Here is an 18824-nt window from a genome sequence, read left to right as displayed (position 1 = left end):
AACCGGTGCCTGATTGAGAGGGGAGGAGAGAACAGATGCACGTTCCATCGATCTCTTTTTCTCTTTTTTTCCAATGTGATCCAAGGCGAATTCTCTTCGCATCTTTCCTTCGTTCGAAGATCGATCGATCGTCGAATTCGTTCTGTACATCGAATCGATAATTTCAGGGTGAAAGTGTTTCTTTTTCTGTATGGAATGTGATATTATTTTATTTATTTATTATTTATTTTTATTATTTTTTATTATTTATTTATTTTTTTTATATCGTGATCTCGTTCATTTATTTCTCTTCTTTCTTCGAGAAAGATTTGCTCGAAAACTAAAGTCGAAGAGGATGAATGATTATCGAAGAATTATTTATCACGATTCTATTTATTTCTCATTTATCCACACGTTCGTTCTCACTCAACGACGGCCAATTTTCGCGAGTTCTTGGCGAGAACTCAACGAGTCGGCATTAGGGCGCAATTACAATCGCGCGTAGCCGCCGAAATCAACAGTCACCGCGATAATTCACGGGGCCAAGGCCTTGTTGCCTCGTATTATCGACGTGGAGAGGCCGCGCGTAGGTGGCGGCCAATCAACAACTTACTTTTTTCCGAAACGGGAGAGGAGAGCGTGGGCCCCCTTTAATTGGATGATTGGACGGGGCCCGACGATGCGTTATCGTCGATAAATTGGCGTAAACGTGGACGAAAGGGAGAGGAGAAAGGGGGGGGGGGGATTCGTTCGATTCTTCTCGATCGTGGCTGATTTCCTGCGTTTTCGAAGCGATGAGGATTTATTAACTTTGGAGCGAAGGTTTACGCGGGAAGATGACGAGTTTTTTTTCCCGTGGTTTAATGCGACGATTCTTGATTCGAAGATATAATATTGATTGCGAAAGGGAGAAGGAGAAAACTTTCGTTTCGTTTCGTGAAATTTATTATTTCGATCGAGTCGAAAAATCGTCGATTATTTTTAAACGTGTGTATCGTTTAAAATATTCCTTCGGTTTTCGGATTAAAAAAAAAAATATCTGAATATAGATTTTACATTCATCGAGAACGGTATGCAAAATATTCCGCGTAACAATTTAACGCTAACAAAATAAATCGTCGAGTTTGATTGGCGCGAAACCAACATTTCCCTTCTTCGACAAAATTTTTCTCTTTTCGAAGAAAAAAAAACGGAAAAAGGGAAAAAAATATATAACATACGCGAAATATTGATTATTTCCAACAATCGGGGAGGATATTGTATTCGATATTTTATCGAGATTAAAAAAAAAAAAAAAAAAAAGGAAAAAGGGAAATTTATTCACGAAAACTGGACTAAAACACGTGGAGATATTAAAAAAAAAAAAAAAAAAAACGAAATTAACGCAATCAACGTTTCATCCGATAATGTCCATCTCGCAATGCTGCCGGTTGTCGAAACAACTCGTTTACATCGCGTTGTTGATTTTGTTTGCGCGCGGCGTGCGTGCGCGGTATTCGCGATCCGAACTCGATCCGAGAAACATCAGAATGCGCATATATTTGGCGCCTCCCGAAAAATGATCACCGCTCGAAAAATAGGGAGGGAGGGGAGCCGAGATATACACTCTTTCATCTCTCCAACGATTGAATTTCCTCCTACAAAATTCATATGTCAAAAATCGAACGATCAATGCATAAATGTTACTCCTGAAATCAACCTTAATTAGAAAAGAAAAAAAATATCAAGTGAAATTTGGAAATTTCTGATCGAATTTCTGATAATTCTCATCGAGAATACTTTCTCCTTAACCTCGTGCAACCTTTCGAACGCGATCCCAAGAAGAAGGATAGATAGCGGATAGAGTAGCAAACATTCTCCAACGATTTTTCCTTCTCCCACAAAATTCATATGTCAAAAATCGAACGATCAATGCATAAATGTTACTCAAAATTAACCTTAATTAGAAAAGGAAAAAAATATCGAGTGAGATTTGAAAATTTCTGATACAATTCTCATCGAGAATACTACCTCGTGCAATCTTTTGAACAAGAAGAAGGATAGCGGATAGAGTAGCAAGCACTCCATTTCTTCAACGATTGAAATTCACGTTGCGATTTTTTCCTCCTACAAAATTCATATATTAAAAATCGAAAGAACAATGCATAAATGTTACTCGAAATTAACCTTAATTAGAAAAGGAAAAAAATATCGAGTGAAATTTGGAAATTTTTGATATATAATTCTCATCGAGAATACTTCCCCCTTAACCTCGTGCAACCTTTCGAACGCGATCCCAAGAAAAAGGATAGCAGATAGAGTAGCAAGCACTCCATCTCTCCAACGATTGAAATTCGCGTTATGACTCTTTTCCTCCTCCCACAAAATTCATCGACAACCATCAGACAGATTCATATATCAAAAATCGAATGATCAATGCATAAATATTACTCGAAATTAACTTTAATTAGAAAAGGAAAAAAAATATCGAGTGAAATTTGGAAATTTCTGATATATAATTCTCATCGAGAATATTATCTCGTGCAACCTTTTGAACGCAATCCCAAAAAGAAGGATAGCGGATAAAATAGCACCCATCTCAAAAAATATCGAGTGAAATTTGGAAATTTCTGATATATAATTCTCATCGAGAATATTATCTCGTGCAACCTTTTGAACGCAATCCCAAAAAGAAGGATAGCGGATAGAATAGCACCCATCTCTCCAACGATTGAAATTCGCGTTGCGACTTTTTTCTCCTCCCACAAAATTCATATATCAAAAATTGAACGATCAATGCATAAATGTTACTTCTGAAATTAACCTTAATTAGAAAAGAAAAAAAATATCAAGTGAAATTTGGAAATTTCTGATCGAATTTCTGATAATTCTCATCGAGAATACTTTCCCCTTAACCTCGTGCAATCTTTTGGAACGCGATCCCAAGAAGAAGGATAGCGAATAGAGTAGCAAACACTCCATCTCTCCAACGATTGAAATTCGCGTTGCGATTTTTTCCTCCTACAAAATTCATATATCAAAAATCGAAAGATCAATGCATAAATGTTCGAAATTAACCTTAATTAGAAAAGGAAAAAAATATCGAGTGAAATTTGGAAATTTCTGATACAATTCTTATCGAGAATACTATCTCATTAATCTCATGCAACCTTTCGAATTTGATCCCAAGAAGAAGGATAACGGATAATAGTAGCAAGCAGTCCATCTCTCCAACGATTGAAATTCGCGTTGCGACTTTTTTCTCCTCCCACAAAATTCATCGATAACCATCAGATTCATATATCAAAAATCGAACGATGAATGCATAAATATTACTCGAAATTAACCTTAATTAGAAAAGGAAAAAAAATATCGAATGAGATTTGGAAATTTCTGATACAATTCTCATCAAGAATATTATCTCGTACAATCTTTTGAACACGATCCCAAGAAGAAGGATAGCGGATAGAGTAGCAAGCACTCCATCTCTCCAACAATTGAAATTCGCATTGCGATTTTTTTCTCCTACAAAATTCATATATCAAAAATCGAAAGATTAATGCATAAATGTTACTCTTGAAAGTAAGCTTAATTAGAAAAGGAAAAAAATATCGAGTGAAATTTGGAAATTTCTGATATATAATTCTCATCGAGAATACTACCCCATTAACCTCGTGCAACCTTTCGAACGCGATCCCAAGAAGAAGGATAGAGCAGCAAGCACCCCCCCGATTAGCCATTCTCCTCGAATCGATACGTAGCCATTAGCCTGGCCGATAAACGCTCCTTCGAGTCCGGGTCGATTCCTGGGCCTGGCATCGTTCGAAAAATCGCGGGGGAAAAAGAAATTATTCGCTTTCGCGCGGCAGAGATGAGCGCAGCGTGAACTGCCGCTTTGAAACGGGGATGAATTGTAATTGGACGGAAATGGAATTCGGATAGCGCGGCCCTCCCTGCGACGGAACGAGAGAGTAATATATATATATATATATATATATATATATATATATATATATATATATATATATATATATATATATATGCTATATATGAAGAGTAACAGAAGGGAGAAAACAGAGAAACGAATAGGTAGAGGGTACTAGGCCGAGAAGTGGATAGAGTGGGAAAGAGAGAGGCGGGCGAGTGGGAGAATGACGAAAACGAGGGATGGAAAGGGCCGACGCCACTGGCCTGTAACTCTATGCTTCTCTGAGCTCCGATCAATAGACGCGGTACAACATCGAACGCAGCTGGCTAAAACAGTTCGTACAACTTGCAACCGAGATGATTTGAAAAAAAAAGATAAATAAATGTGTGTGTACACGAGCCGTTCCACGGCTACAGGTGGCCATAAATCGAAGGGATGATTTTCTTCGAGGTGAAATAATAGTAGGATGGAAAATTTGTTTTCTCATTATTAATTAAATTAACACAAGATGTATATGCAAGATGAATTATTCGAGAGATAAGTAAATTGGAAGATATTTTTCCAATGCTACGAAAATCTGTATTTTTTAAATTTACCAGAATTTCCAAAAAAAAAAAGGAATATATTTATTCCTTATTAATGCATTTTTAGAATTTTTAATACAAATTACAATTTGCAATAAATCTATTTCTTCTTTCAACTTCTCCAGAATGTCATAGAAAAGAAGCATACAGATATTGGAATATTTCTCAAACATCAATTTTCTTTCTCTCTCTCTCTCTCTAATTTCCAATACATCGAATACCTTAAATGAAAAAAATATTATCCGTTTCTTAAACTCCTCCTCCTTTATCCGCTTGTATCATTCGTAATCCCTCGAAACATTCCTCCTGTATCCCTATCCGATTCCCTGTTTCCACGGATGGGCACGCGACGTGAAAACCGACGGGATCAAGCGAGCGGAATTTTTGGCAACGATTTTTGGCCGTGCGTTTAATTGGGCGAGCCTGTTAAAGGGAAAAAGGTCTACGAGAATGGAGGGTTGGGGAGGGGATGGTTCGAGACGACTCGAAATCGGGGAAGGAGGTGCAACAAGGAAAGGGCAAGGGGGATGTAACGAGGATTTAACTGTTACGCAGCTAGGAGGAGGGAAGAAAGGGGTGAGAGAGTGTTGAGAGTTTGGAAAAATAGAGGAGGATGGGGGGGATATCTGAGGGTTGTTCGAAGGGAAGAGAAAGTTGAAGGAGGATAATTGGGAGGAAAGAAATTGGACGCTAGGAATTGGAATGTTCGATTTGATTTTTTCGCGAATGCAAGTTTTTGGGGGGAGAGGGGAAGTTTTAATTGCTGTGAAAGGAGAAATGAAGATGAGGATTCGATGGAAATGTTAGAAAGACCTTTATCGGTTTCATGTTTTTTTCTTCTTTCGATCTTTTTATTCTTATTTATTCTTCATTTCTTTTTTATCAAAGGATATAAATTATAAGTATTATAAATAATATATTATTTTATATTATAATTATAAATAATAATAAGTATATTTATAATTTATAATAATAAATATAAATATAATTAATAATAAGTGTATTTATTAAAATGTTTTTATTTATTTGATAGGATTCGATGGAAATGTTAGAAAGACTTTTTATCGGTTTCACGTTTTCTTCTTCTTTTGATCTTTTTATTCTTATTTATTCTTCATTTCTTTTTTATCAGAGGATATAAATTATAAGTATTATAAATAATATATTATTTTATATTATAATTATAAATAATAATAAGTATATTTATAATTTATAATAATAAGTATAAATATAATTAATAATAAGCGTATTTATTAAAATGTTTTTATTTATTTGATAGGAAAAATGAAAAAAGTGAAAAAGGAACAGTTTCGACAGAGAAGAAAAATAAAATAAAAATAAATAGAAATTTCAACGAAAGTTGTATTTGTTTACGATAAATAACTTGATTAAAAATTAAATTAAATGACTGCGAATGAATTTAAAAAAAAAAAAAAAAAAATTATTTTTATTTTTCATCCCCATCGCTGTTTATTATTATTTCTCGTTAAAAAAATATATTATAAATCGGCAAGGCGAAAAGAGTATTTTCGCGAGTAAAATTCGAAGGACGCGTAAAGGAAGAGAAGCGAGAAATTCGAAGACGCTTATAAAAGCATTTTGCGCGCTAAGTTTCTCGAAGCTATTTGAGGCGAAATGACGCATAATGGGCGGGTCTTTTTCGAACGAAACGGTTTCGTCACAAATAGCCCTAGGCTGACAAGAATCGATCGGAAAGCAGTTTTAGTAAGTTATCTTCTAATTTCCTGCGCTTCAACTTATCATGTCGTCGATGGTGTTAAGCTAATCGTGTTGATAGCCTGCAGGCAACAAGTACGTCGGACCACTGTTCGGTTAAGAATATTCTTGTATCGTACACCGATTTTCTCGTTTCGTGTTAAAATATTGGAATAAATGTTTTTTTCTTTTTTTCTTGAAACGTCGAGCTTGAACGTTGAGTATGTAAAATAAAATTTTTCTCTTATTCGATATCCAATTTGCATCGATTTTTATAATTTTCACAATTTAAATATCGTATATTCAAAATTCTTTTTTTTTTTTTTCGTTCCTCGATTCTTGAGAGAATATTTTGAAAGAGTATGTAATGTAGATAGAGAAATTTAATTATTTGAAATTACAAGTGAAATGAAAGTTCGATATTTTATATTTTAATCTAGTACTAATCTATTTTATATTAATCGTTTGATCTTCAATCCAAACGTATATCTAGAGAATTTTTAAATTTCAATATTCTTCGAAAGTTTTTATTAAAAAAAATTTGTTCCATATTTTTCTTTTTTCTTTTCTTTTTTTTGTTTTTTTTTTACGTAGATGGAATATAACGAGAGGAGAGAAATTTGAAAATAGACGGAAATTTAGAGGGAGAGCATCTGAAAAAAAAAGAAACTGAAAACTGGAAATGAATGAATACGAAAAGAATAGAAAAAAAAATCTAGAATACGGGGGAGAGCGTAAAAAAGCAAAATGAAAGTACGATAGATGGTAAAAATACCTGCAAAAATTAATAAAATGGCTAGCTTGAAAAGAAAATGAAAAATGCGATAAACTTTACTTCAATTCGTGATTAAAGGCCGTAAAATTGATAACAAAAGTGGAATGCTCTTATTGTATACATTGTATATAAATGCAGAGAAGAGTAACAAAAAAAATTTGAAAAATTCTGAAATTGTTTTTGAAATGCTGAAACATTTGGAATATAATGGAGAAAAATTTAATTTTAAACCATGATTGAACAAAATTTAAATTTAAATTAAATATTTTTTTATTAAATAGAAATTTTACCACTATTTTATTTCAAAATTTCAATCTTTTTATCTTGATTTCAATGTTTTTTTTTTTATTTTCAATTAACAAAAATTGAAGAGATTAAAATTCAATTTATTAAAAATAAAGCTTCAGTTTTCATTCATTATTTTTACCACTTAAAATCATTTCATAATCTGAAACATAAAATTGACAAAAATTTTTAACGAAAGATATAATTTTAAACAAACAATTCTATTTCATCTTATCTATAAATCAAAAATTTAATTTTTCATTGCATATCTTTTTTCGAATAAAAAATCCTATTTGATGATCTAAAATTCATTTTAATAACATTTTAACATTTTCTTTTCTTCTCTCTTTAATTACAAAAGAATATCTTTAAAATATTTTTTTCACGTTCATCTCAGAGAAAAGAATAATCTCATTAATCTCATCCATACACGTAGATGCATACATGACATAATTTATTTAACTTTATTAAAATTTACAATCAATATTATTTTCAAAGATATCATAACAATATTAATTTAAATATAAAATATAATATTAAATTTATTTACAATATAAAATTTAATTGGAGGAACATTTGGCATTTCAAAATCTTAACCTTAACGAAGAGAACAGTGTAACGAAGGAAACTAATTCCTCTGGTGTCCCCTCGCCAGAAACGTACGATGCCCTCTTCTCCCCAACGCGGTCGGTCTCGTGGCTAGAATTTGCCTTGACACTTTTCTCCGATAAATAAATGCACGATTGGGAAAAACTACGACCGCGCCGGGACGTAATTCGATTCGAGGCTCGGGCAGAACTCGATTGGCACAAGTCTCTACCACGCGCAAACCCATATGGAATTACTATGGGGCGGGGGGAAGGAGGAGGGAGGGACGACAACGAAATTCGAACTGTCCTATCGCTTTGTTCCGTGGACGAAGACGAAGTAGACCAGAAAAATCCTCCAACCTTGCTCGGTCAGCGATTTCTGTCGATTGTTAAAAAAAAAAAGGGGGGGGGAGAAAGGAAAAAGGAAGAAGGAAAAAGAAAAAGGGAAAGGAGGAAAAAAATGAAATTGGATGGAACGTAGATCGATATACGCGAACCGTCGCGATAAATGATTGGAGAATTAGACGAGTCTCGTTGGTCTCGTTGGAAGGCTTAATTGAAATAGGAAAGGAACGTGTATGATAAATTTATATTGAATTGTTATTAATAGCAACAAATATATTTGGATATATTTTATTTTAAATTATTTTATTTAATTAATATTAATTTATCGGGTGGAAAGTGTGGAATATCATTGAAATTAAAATTTTTAAAATCTAGAAAATTAATTCGAATTAGTTTGAGCGACATATATGATCCAATAAGTAATTTTTAAAATTAGCTCAACTTTAATTGTAATTCTTGGAATAGAAGTAAAAAAAAAAATAGAAGTAAATAGAAATCGTAAAAAGGAAAAAGGAAATTACAGATATAAAGTCAGTTTAAAGAAGCAATTCCATTACAAGCAATTCCATTGAAATATAAAAAGACCGATATCTTGAAGAAACACATTGATTACCTTTACTTAAAAGAAAAACATTAGATAATAAAAAGGAAGAAAAATATTAGTAGGAAGTTAAATATACAATCAAGAGTTGTAACAACAAAAAAGATAATCAAGAATTCATGCTATACCATAGACCAACAATTCCACAAGTTTATACACCTCACCTGTTATAACAAAAATTCATTATCTCGAATGAAATAATACATACTTAACATTGACGAAAGAGAAGATAAATTCAACAAATAAAATAAAATTTGATTTATTATAAAGAATTCATATATTCACAAGATAAATCGTGAATCTGTATTTTTAATCAAATTTCCTTTTTAGCTCCCTTATAGCACTCTTCATTTATTCCTCAAAATACCATATTTCGATTAGACTTCCTTTTTTCCTTCCACTTCAAAACGAAAAAAAAAAAAAAACAAATCCAACGCAAAGATACAAAAATCACCCTATACCCGAAATGTTAATCGAAGCAATTAAACGGGAGAGGGTGGCGCAAAGAATATTCATCAAATGCTGGAAAAAAGAGAGAAAGAAAGAGGGGACCATAAGAGAGGGAAATAAAACGAAAGGTACCGAACACCAATTGGCCATTTATCTCCCGACGACCAACCTCAGCCCGGAGCTCCCAACGAAAGAACGGCGAAAGTAAAGGCGCGTGAACAGGAAGCCAACGAGGGTAGGATTAATAGAAGCTGAGGTGATGGGCAAGAGAGGTGGTGGAAGCACCGTGGTCTTTCGAGTGGAGAGAAGAGATCGCGAGGATCTCTCTCTCTTCCTCTCTCCCTCTCTCTCTCTCTCTCTCTCTGGAGAAGAGAATATAACTCAACGACGTAGTCGGGCGCGCTGGCCGTGGATTAATTTAAATATTGACATGACCCTGCAGCCGGCCACGCTCGACTAAGCGTCGCTAAACGGCTCGTTCAATTTGCGTGTCACCCTTCTCCTCTCTCTCTCTTTCTCTTTTCCTCTCTCTCTCTCTCCAAGGCATCGGCGTAAATCTACGCCGTAAAATGTCTCCCGAACGGGACGGTTACGCCTCGATGGAGCGCACGAGGAGCTTTCACGAGGAGGGTGGCAAGGAGGGGGGAGGAGAAAGGAGCGGGGAAGGGGTCTTACGTAAGTATTCCAGGACGTTTTTCGAGCGTTTCCACGCGCGACTTCCGGTGCTCCGTCGACGAACTCTCCCGGTCAATGGAACCGGAGATTGGCGTTACGTGCGATGAAAGTCAAGGAGGGTGTGGATGTAGAGGGGGATGTTTATTGACGTTGCGTGGCCACCGATATTGTTTCGGTGGTTACGTTGGGGGTGAAACGGATTGAATGGGATAAGGGTGGTTATCGTTGATAATGCCAGAGTGTTGTTGTTTTTTCTTTCTTTTTTGTCGATTAGAAAAGTTTAGTAAAAGTTTTGTTTCTCGTGTTCGAGTTGTGTAAGGTAAGATGTTATCATAACGCGATGTTTGTAACGATCTATTCGATTTTTTTTAATAATGGGAAACGAAAAAATTGAGATCTCCATTCCCCATCCGATATAAATTCAACCGACTGAATCGAAGATTTCGTTTAATTTCCTAACGTCGTAATATACGAGCTCACTTCCGACAACGGATTTTCTTATTATCGATCGACATTATACATTTTAAAGGTGCGCCCGAGACCGGTGCACGTGAACGCCCACTAAAAATAAGGCGTTCGATCGAGGCGAATTACTAGGGGAGGGAAATCGTATTAAAATAGCCGGTGATTAACGACATCATTTTCAACGAGCAAGAAAGTGAAAAAGAACGGATGGGAGGGAGAATGAATAACGACGTTTCGAAACGAAAGATAGAATGGTGGAATCGATTACGTTGAAATAAAGATGTTCAAAAAAGGAAGAAGAAAGGAAAGGAATGAGAAAATGTTGAAGTGCAATAGTAAATTAAAGAATAGTTCAAGAAAATTTTTAAGGAAAAATTTTAACGAAGCATAATTATATTAAACACGTTATATTAAACAAAGTTCGTATTACAATTTCGCATGATAAAAATTTAGGTTAACCTAAAAAAAATAACCAAAAAATCATTATTTATAAAGTATATTGTTTTTATTTATTAGATATTAATATATTTGTTAATTGTGTTCTTAAATGGTCAATTCTACAGGCAAAAAGAAACGCGAGGTTGATGTATAAAATTATTGATTGAAGCTTATTTATTAAGTTATACGCGATTAAAGTTTGCATTGGGTGAAAAGAGATGGAGACAGAGAGAGACAGCTTTAGCTTTGTTACATTATCGCGCCACTGTGCGGCGCACTATGTCATTCTGTCTCTATCTCGCTTCATCTCGCGCAAACTTACATTGCTAACAACATAATGAATAAAACTTTTATCGAAATTTTTATGAAGCAACTTTTTCTCGTCTCTAAAACCGATTAAAGATATATTATAACTATATTAATATACTTAAATACCAGCTAAATAATAAATTAAATAAATTATAACAAATATCGAAATATAATAATTTTATAATAAAGATTTTCATTGTGAATATTGTAATTTGCTGTGAAAATTTTTATGAATATTTCATAAAATTATATTTATGAAATTTATACGTATAAACTTTTAATATTATAATTATAGAATGAAAATTAAAAAAACGTTGAAGAAAATGGAAGAAAAATAAAAAGTAGAAGGATTAATTTTTCTATTTTTAAAAAAAAACTCAACGTTTTATGCCAACGAGAAAATTATGCAATCGTTATTGTAAATACTATTAAAAAACTTTCTTCACGTGCAAAGCATCCAGTCAATAAAATTTCCATTTACATTTACATTCAATTCTTAAGCAATTATTAATTTCAGCACCAACTGAAATATTTAAATAAATATAAACGAACAACAACAAAGATTGTTCGAGAAAATTGGAAGAAATACATTTCATTTTATTCTTCCAAAAAACATTTTGTATGAAATTTATAAAATTTGTACAAGTACAAAGTAAAAGAAATGAAATTAAAAGAGACAAATAAATATGAAAACAGAAGAGAAGGAAATTTTAAACTTTTCTTATTCCTATCGTTATTTCCTCTCTCTCAGAAAATAGAATCCCCATATTCGGCGATGCAAATGCTCGTCTGAAATAACCGATCGTTGAAGTGTGAATTTTTGCGCATTGTCAAGCGGTGAAAAGGGAACGAATTTCGATCACGGAAAGTAGCTGCAATTTCAATATTGCTCCTGCTCTCACCGACCTATTCGACGATGATGATGTTCATAAAAAAAGTTATTCGATTTTTTTGCAACGTTTCCCTCTTTCTCTTTGCAGGAGCTAACTTCAAATTTCATAGAAGAAAGTTCAACTTTAAAGACCCGTTGATAAATTTAACCGATCAATTTTGGATAATTTTGAGGTGGCAATTTGGAAATTCCTTTTCGATCTTTAAAGAGAGATTTGAGATTTTGCTTATAAATTTCTCAAAAAGAATTCTCGAAATGATCGAGAATCGTTTAAAAATGTGAACAATTATTCATGAAATTTCAAAAAGTAACAAGAAATTGCAATCCCAATTGCTCGTCACATTTAATAAAAGCAAGAATCTGCTTGGAAAATGGGAGATCATAAAACTTGGTCTCACGCGGAGAATTTAACTAGTGGGAGATGGAGATGGTAAGACAAGATGGCCAAAGGAGGCAAAGAAATGTAAGAGGGTTTTGCATTAGAAAAAATTAGACTGCCGAGAGGAAAATGAAAAGGACAGAGGTGGGATTGGCGGGCGGGCGCAAGGTGGAAAAAGAGAAATCCTCGAGGGTGTCGTGACGGATGAACATGTTGTACCAACCGCCAGTTCATTGTGAATTCATCGAGGATTTTCCAAGTGATTTCCTCGGTTATGTCCGAGGGTTATGGCCGACCCTCCGTGCAAGCAACCGTGTCGTCACGAGGGGAGAACAGGGCAGACATTGCCAATTTAATATTTGATCGTCTTTTTCTTTCTGTTTTTCTTGCTTAGCCCCCCCCCTCTCGTCCTCTTTCTAACGTCACATCTTCCTCACTCTCACTTCGTAATGGACGAGTTTGAAACTTGCTTCGTAATCGCGTTTTTTATATGTCTTTATATCACAAATTGTATCACAATTGTTCACAAAGAATAATTAATTACATTTGTAATTAACTCTTCCAAGTGCAATCTCTTTTAAATTTTCAACTAACTGTAAAATTCCTTCCCAATACACTAAATTCTCCTCAATTAAATGCCATAAAAAATTCCCTTCCATTCAAAAAAAAACCTTCCATCTTTATTCTACTACACTTACAAGAAAGAAAGAAAAATAGAAAAATAAAAATTCCAGGAACCCCGAATAAAATTTCTTCGTATTTGCAAGCAATGTCGAGATAAAACCTCTCCCCTTCCTCTCTCCATACGCTAAATTTCCATACCCAATTACTTTTATACGCCGAATTAAGCAGCGAACACAGGCGAATATAGATCGGGGAACATCGCCACGTACGTGTACGCGCCTATGTAACGTCGTAACATCGCCGATAAATCCACGGTACGCATCCATTTCGAGCCGGATCTTAACCGTATCGTAATATTCCAGGGATGCCTTCAAAACATTCCCCCTCCCTTCCTGCCGCAGGATGCCGCTCGTATTTCGGTCCGAGTAGTAAAATTCCGAATTGGCGCGCACGCGCGCAGCCAGATTAGCGGTAGCCAGGTTAGTTGTACGATTATGATTAGTCGGATTCATAGATCGGCCGGCTAGGTTAGGTTGCAACGGTCGACGGCAATCTGTATGGTAATACGGGTACCGGTTTTGGGCGGGCTCCGCGACACCGTTCCGTGTACCCATGGAACTCCAATCAGCGCCTTCCCGTAATCCGGAGGTGGTTAACGGTTGGTAAAGATTAGGGGGGATATGGGGGGAGAGTCGGTGAGGATTGTCCGTTTCGGTGATATTTCTTAATTTCTTCGAGGACGGATTCGTGGAGGTTAAGGAAAGTAGTGGTAGGTTTGAATTGTTTTTTTTTTCTTGGAGGAAGAAAATGGATGTGAAGGAATGTGATTATCGAATTTGTTGAGGTTAGGTTTTAATTTTGTGGAGTGTGGATTTTGGAAAGTGAGATATGTTTGTTTTGAAGGATTAAATGTGCATACGTATGAGATTAAAATGTTGGAATGGCTGGTGAAGATAGTTGGACATCTTCAAGGAATCTTTTTAAGGATTTTATTATGTGAGAGATGTTTATGAGATTTGAATTATAAAATCGTATCTCGATAATAATAATAAACATTTTATAAGAAAATTTAAATGTCGGACGATCTGTTTACTTGTATCACTGAAAAATAGTAAATTGTTAATTAAAAATTCTAAAATCATTTCATTTTTTTTATTTTAAAATACATCAAATCCAATTAAAGATTTTGTGTGTAAAAAGAATAAACATTGTAATAATTATTTAGCTTCATTTTTCTTTGGATTTTAACAAATGCATCGAGATATCAATAAAGATGCAATAAAATAAGTACATTTTTAATTTTAACAAACTTTTGTTAACAGATTTCAGAAAATGATTGAACCTTTATTAAAATTTCTCTCGTATCTAAAGAGGGATAATAATCGTATTCTTTTAACAATCATTTTGTACAGGTCACGCAATACCCATGCGTTTAAACGGGACTTAAAACTCCAGTTGGACACGTTCCCCATATCAAGCATTCTCGTAACATAACTTTATGAATCTATGGCAAATAGTGTTTGCAATCACAAATTTCGATCATAACATATATCATCGTATTCGTTCCATTCTAAACAAACAGATCTTGGGAACATGGACAACATGGCAAACCCATGCACTCGAATTTTCCATTTTCCCCTAAAGTGAACTTAGTGACGCATTAATTGTTATCCTCTATAAACACAGAAAATAAACTTTACTTGTGAATTACCAAAATATAAACATAATAATAACCCTTCATATAAAACCACAATCTTTGTATCCAAAAAATCTTTCCATTATTATTAAATAAAAATACTCTGTTCAAGAATCAACAATTTAAATTAGAAATAATCAATCGTTAATTTACTCGATCTTCGTCTCAGGGTTAGACGCGAAGAGGATCCATTTTCCAAAAAAAAAAAAAACCTCTCGCGCCTAATTGAAACAAACCGGTCGCAGAGGACAAACCGGTTTCATTTAAATTTTATCATCCGGCCCGAAATACGTATTTTCCACGCGGCTTAAAAATGGATAATTATTTGCCAAGTGTTTTCGGTGAAAACGATAACGACTGCTCGACTTCCCATGGCACCGTGGTTCCGTGCAAAATTCCGTGCACCGGCCGCTCTCCCGTTTTAATTAACGTTCATTCAGAAACGCGACCGAATTAATTATTTACACGCACGCCTCCCCTCCCCTCTCCTCTCCTCACCCTCCTCCCTCCCCTATCGCGTTCCCGGTAATTATTTAATGCAGAGAATAGAGTAGCGTCCATGTATATGTATGTGTGTATACGCGCTCGTATTTATATTTATAAAAATGTATCCGTGCCGCGATTCGATTGTTCCCCCGGCATTCGGGGTGCGAGCCACCCCGTTTGAAATACGGGGGGAGGGGAGGGAGGGAGTCGTGGTGGAATTGTACGATCTCATTAGTTTGCGGTAAATTCGATTTTCGAGCTTTCGGTAGAAATGGAGGGGGGGAGGGGGGGGGAGGGATAGGAGTATCAACGGATAAATTTGCCAGTCGATACGTGTCTCGCATTTTAACGGTGGATTTCGAAATTGAACGTGGAACCGTGTCACGATGGGTGGGGGGAGAAAGGGAGAGAGGGAGGGAGGGAGGGAGGAAGGGTGCATTGAATACACAGTTTATCAGGTAAATAAAGGGTATTGATGCTTTTATTGCCGCTTGCCAATTGTGGATCATTGGGAGAAAGATCAAAATCCAATTCTTCTTCTTTACTTTACCGTTCTCTCTCTCTCTCTCTCTCTCTCTCTCTATCTATCTATCTATCTATCTATTTATCTATCTATCTATCTATCTCTATCTTTATCTCTTTCTCTCTCTCTCTATCTATCTATCTATCTATCTATCTATCTATCTATCTGTCTATCTCTTTCTCTCTCTCTCTATCTATCTATCTCTCTCTCTTTCTCTATCTCTATCTCTATCTCTATCTTTATCTCTTTCTCTCTCTCTCTCTATCTATCTATCTATCTATCTCTCTTTCTCTCTCTCTATCTCTCTCTCTCTATCTATCTATCTATCTATCTATCTATCTATCTATCTATCTATCTATCTATCTATCTCTCTCTCTCTCTTCTTTCTTCCTTATATTAGGCTGAATACGGAAGGAACGATTCTTAAAATTATTAACTCGAAGGATTTTAATTATAATTTTTACCGTACAGTCAAGTCAAGCATCTATTAGCGAATTTTTCAAATTGCCCCGTATCTCGTCAAATTTCTCGATCCTCTGCCCCCCTTTCCCTCCTCCTTATCGCCTCGAATTTCTCCCTCCGCGCCTCTCCTCCCCCGCGCCTCGTCAAATTTCATCCTCCTCCTTTCCTCCTCCCTTCTCCCTCTTCCCTCTTTCTCCTCACCCTTTCCCATTCTTTCTCCATCTTCATCCTCGACTCTCGGTCCCCGTGTCCCCCGAGGGAGTGGCAGGAAGCGGCGCTATTAGCCGGCGTAACTCTAGCCTCGTCCGTCCAAGGATAATTGCGCGGGCTAATGGTTCCTTTTTTCCTGCTTCGCCTCCCCACCTCCCCTCCCCTCCCCTCCCCAGAGGTTCGACTAGGTAAAAAGAAGACTAGTCTTCCTACCTAGGAATTTAAACGCGAAGGGAGGAGGAGGAAAAGGAGGAGGAAGAGGAGGAGGAAGAGGAGGAGGAAGACTGGCAACGATATCCTTTTCGTTACCGCGCCTCCCTCGTTCCGGATCGGACCTTCTACCCACTTTTGCCTACGACCACGGAATTCGAAAACAGAACGCAGCGATCCACGGTTTCCGTATGCCCGCGCCTCGTTTCCCTTTAATCGGCCCACGGGACGCGCTCGTTGCGCCGCTTGCTTGCTCGAGCAACGAGGTGACGTGATCCCTTGTTTTCCAACGATCCTTTTAATGCAAAAGGAACAGGATTCGTTTCGATCGTCCTTCGGTTTCATTCATTTATGTTGTAACCGATTCGTTGTGAGGATTAAGAAAAAATAATTGGAATTAGAATTTTTAAATCTGTTTGTTTTGTTCACTATTTTTACAACTATTTTTTATTTGAGAGATATTATATATATATATATATTGTATATACGTAAAACTCATAGGATTGGAGGTATTGATTTTTAGAGGGGAAATTATATGGGAATACGTCGAGATTAAGGTTTAAGCGATTCGAGTTTGCAGATTTGACTTGAAACTTTTCGAACGATTTGAAAGAAAATATATGCATAAATTGGATCGAGAGATGAATGGTAAACGTTTAACTCAATAGATTTGGAGGAGTTTTCGAATTAGGTAGAGTATAATAATATTGAGAAGTAAAACGATAATTTAAAATTCAAAATTACGAGCTGTTGTTGTTTTCAAATTGTCTTTCTTGAATAGAGAAGGGATATATAACGTGGAGAAAGAAGTGGCTATAGGATAAAAAAAGTTTTATTTGAAGTGAATGAAGGAAAAAAGAGCGAAACTTGTGAAAATATGGAATGAATGGAGGAGAAAAATGAGAAAAATCGAAGAAAGACGATAAAGTTGGAAGGAAGAAGAAAGAGAGGAGAAAAGTTTCGTACAAGATACAAGAAAACTTTATATGGCGTGGAATTAAAAGAGCAAGGAAGATTGGTGTGAGGAGTGTGAAAGGTAAATTTTTATTTTTAAATAGAAAGGAAGAGAGTTTTCGAAGAAATATTGATTTTGAAGATTTTGAAAGGAAATCAAAAGTGGATGGATGAAAATATAGAAGACATATATATAAAAGAATATAAAAGAGAATAAAAGGAGAGTATAAAAGAATTAAAGTACCTTAAATAGACAGGCGGATTAAAATAAAATGACTGGAGGGAAAAACTTTTTAAGTTGCTAATGGAGAAAAAAAACTAGGAGAAAATTAAGAAAGCGTGGAAAGATTTGAAAGTTGTTAAACTGAAGTTTAACAAGCAAAAGATAAGAAGAAAATAACGTTACTGTGTAACTTAAAAGAAAATATATCACAGAGTTAAAAGTATAAGAAACAAGAAAGAAAGTAAAAATATAAAATGAGCAAAATAATAAACAAATTAAAATAAAAAAAAAAGGAGCAAGTGTAGTATTTTCGATAATGTACAAACGTAAACCTATCTAAAAAATTATTTTCCATAAAATAATTAAATAAAAAGAACAAGGAGCAACAAATGAGAAAGAGATACGATGCGACAAGAAGAGAGAAAAAGAAAAGAGAACGTATTCGATAGGAGAGACAAGAGGGAGAGACAATGAAAGAAGGAATATCGAGAGTTTAGGAAGAAAGGAAGAAATAACAGGAGTCGAGAGTAGGGAAAGAAAAGAAAGAAGAAAAGTAAGTCGAGCAGACGGATGGAAGACGAACGACGAGATCCGGTATTATCGATACTGACACCGCTACGGATCGAAAGGATCCTCGTAGGTTGAATCGTGAATTTCAAATCGTGTTTAAACAAAAGAGCTTTTAAATTAAACTTCTCGATGTTTCTTCTGAACCGAACTCGAGCATTGGTCTATCTCTTGCGCTAAGAAATTTAATAGGTTGAATGGAAATTATATTCTAGAAGAGGAAACTTTTATCATCGATGCGAATATATTCATATTCATGATCCATGAAAGCTTCACAATCTTTTTTCGACGAGATATTTTTCTCGAGATGTATAAGATATTTCTTTTTTTCTTTTTTCTTTTTTTATCATTTGACGGATATAAATAATCGTGAATTTAAAATTGAAGGATTAACTCAACAATTTCATCAATTTAAATAAACAAAAAAGTGATTTCATTTATTATATTCTCTTCCTAGCAGGAATATTCCTATAAGCCAC

General features: G+C 35.1%; 1 long non-coding RNA gene across 2 annotated transcripts in view; it reads left to right on the top strand.

Annotated features, from left to right (window-relative positions):
- Positions 1 to 18824, top strand: part of LOC113219183 — a 140613-nt gene that overhangs the window by 60007 nt on the left and 61782 nt on the right. The window lies entirely within an intron of this gene.

The sequence above is a fragment of the Apis mellifera genome, linkage group LG13, assembly GCF_003254395.2.
Source record: "Apis mellifera strain DH4 linkage group LG13, Amel_HAv3.1, whole genome shotgun sequence".
In the NCBI taxonomy this organism is placed as follows: domain Eukaryota; kingdom Metazoa; phylum Arthropoda; class Insecta; order Hymenoptera; family Apidae; genus Apis; species Apis mellifera.
This window is presented reverse-complemented; position numbering and strand designations above follow the sequence as displayed.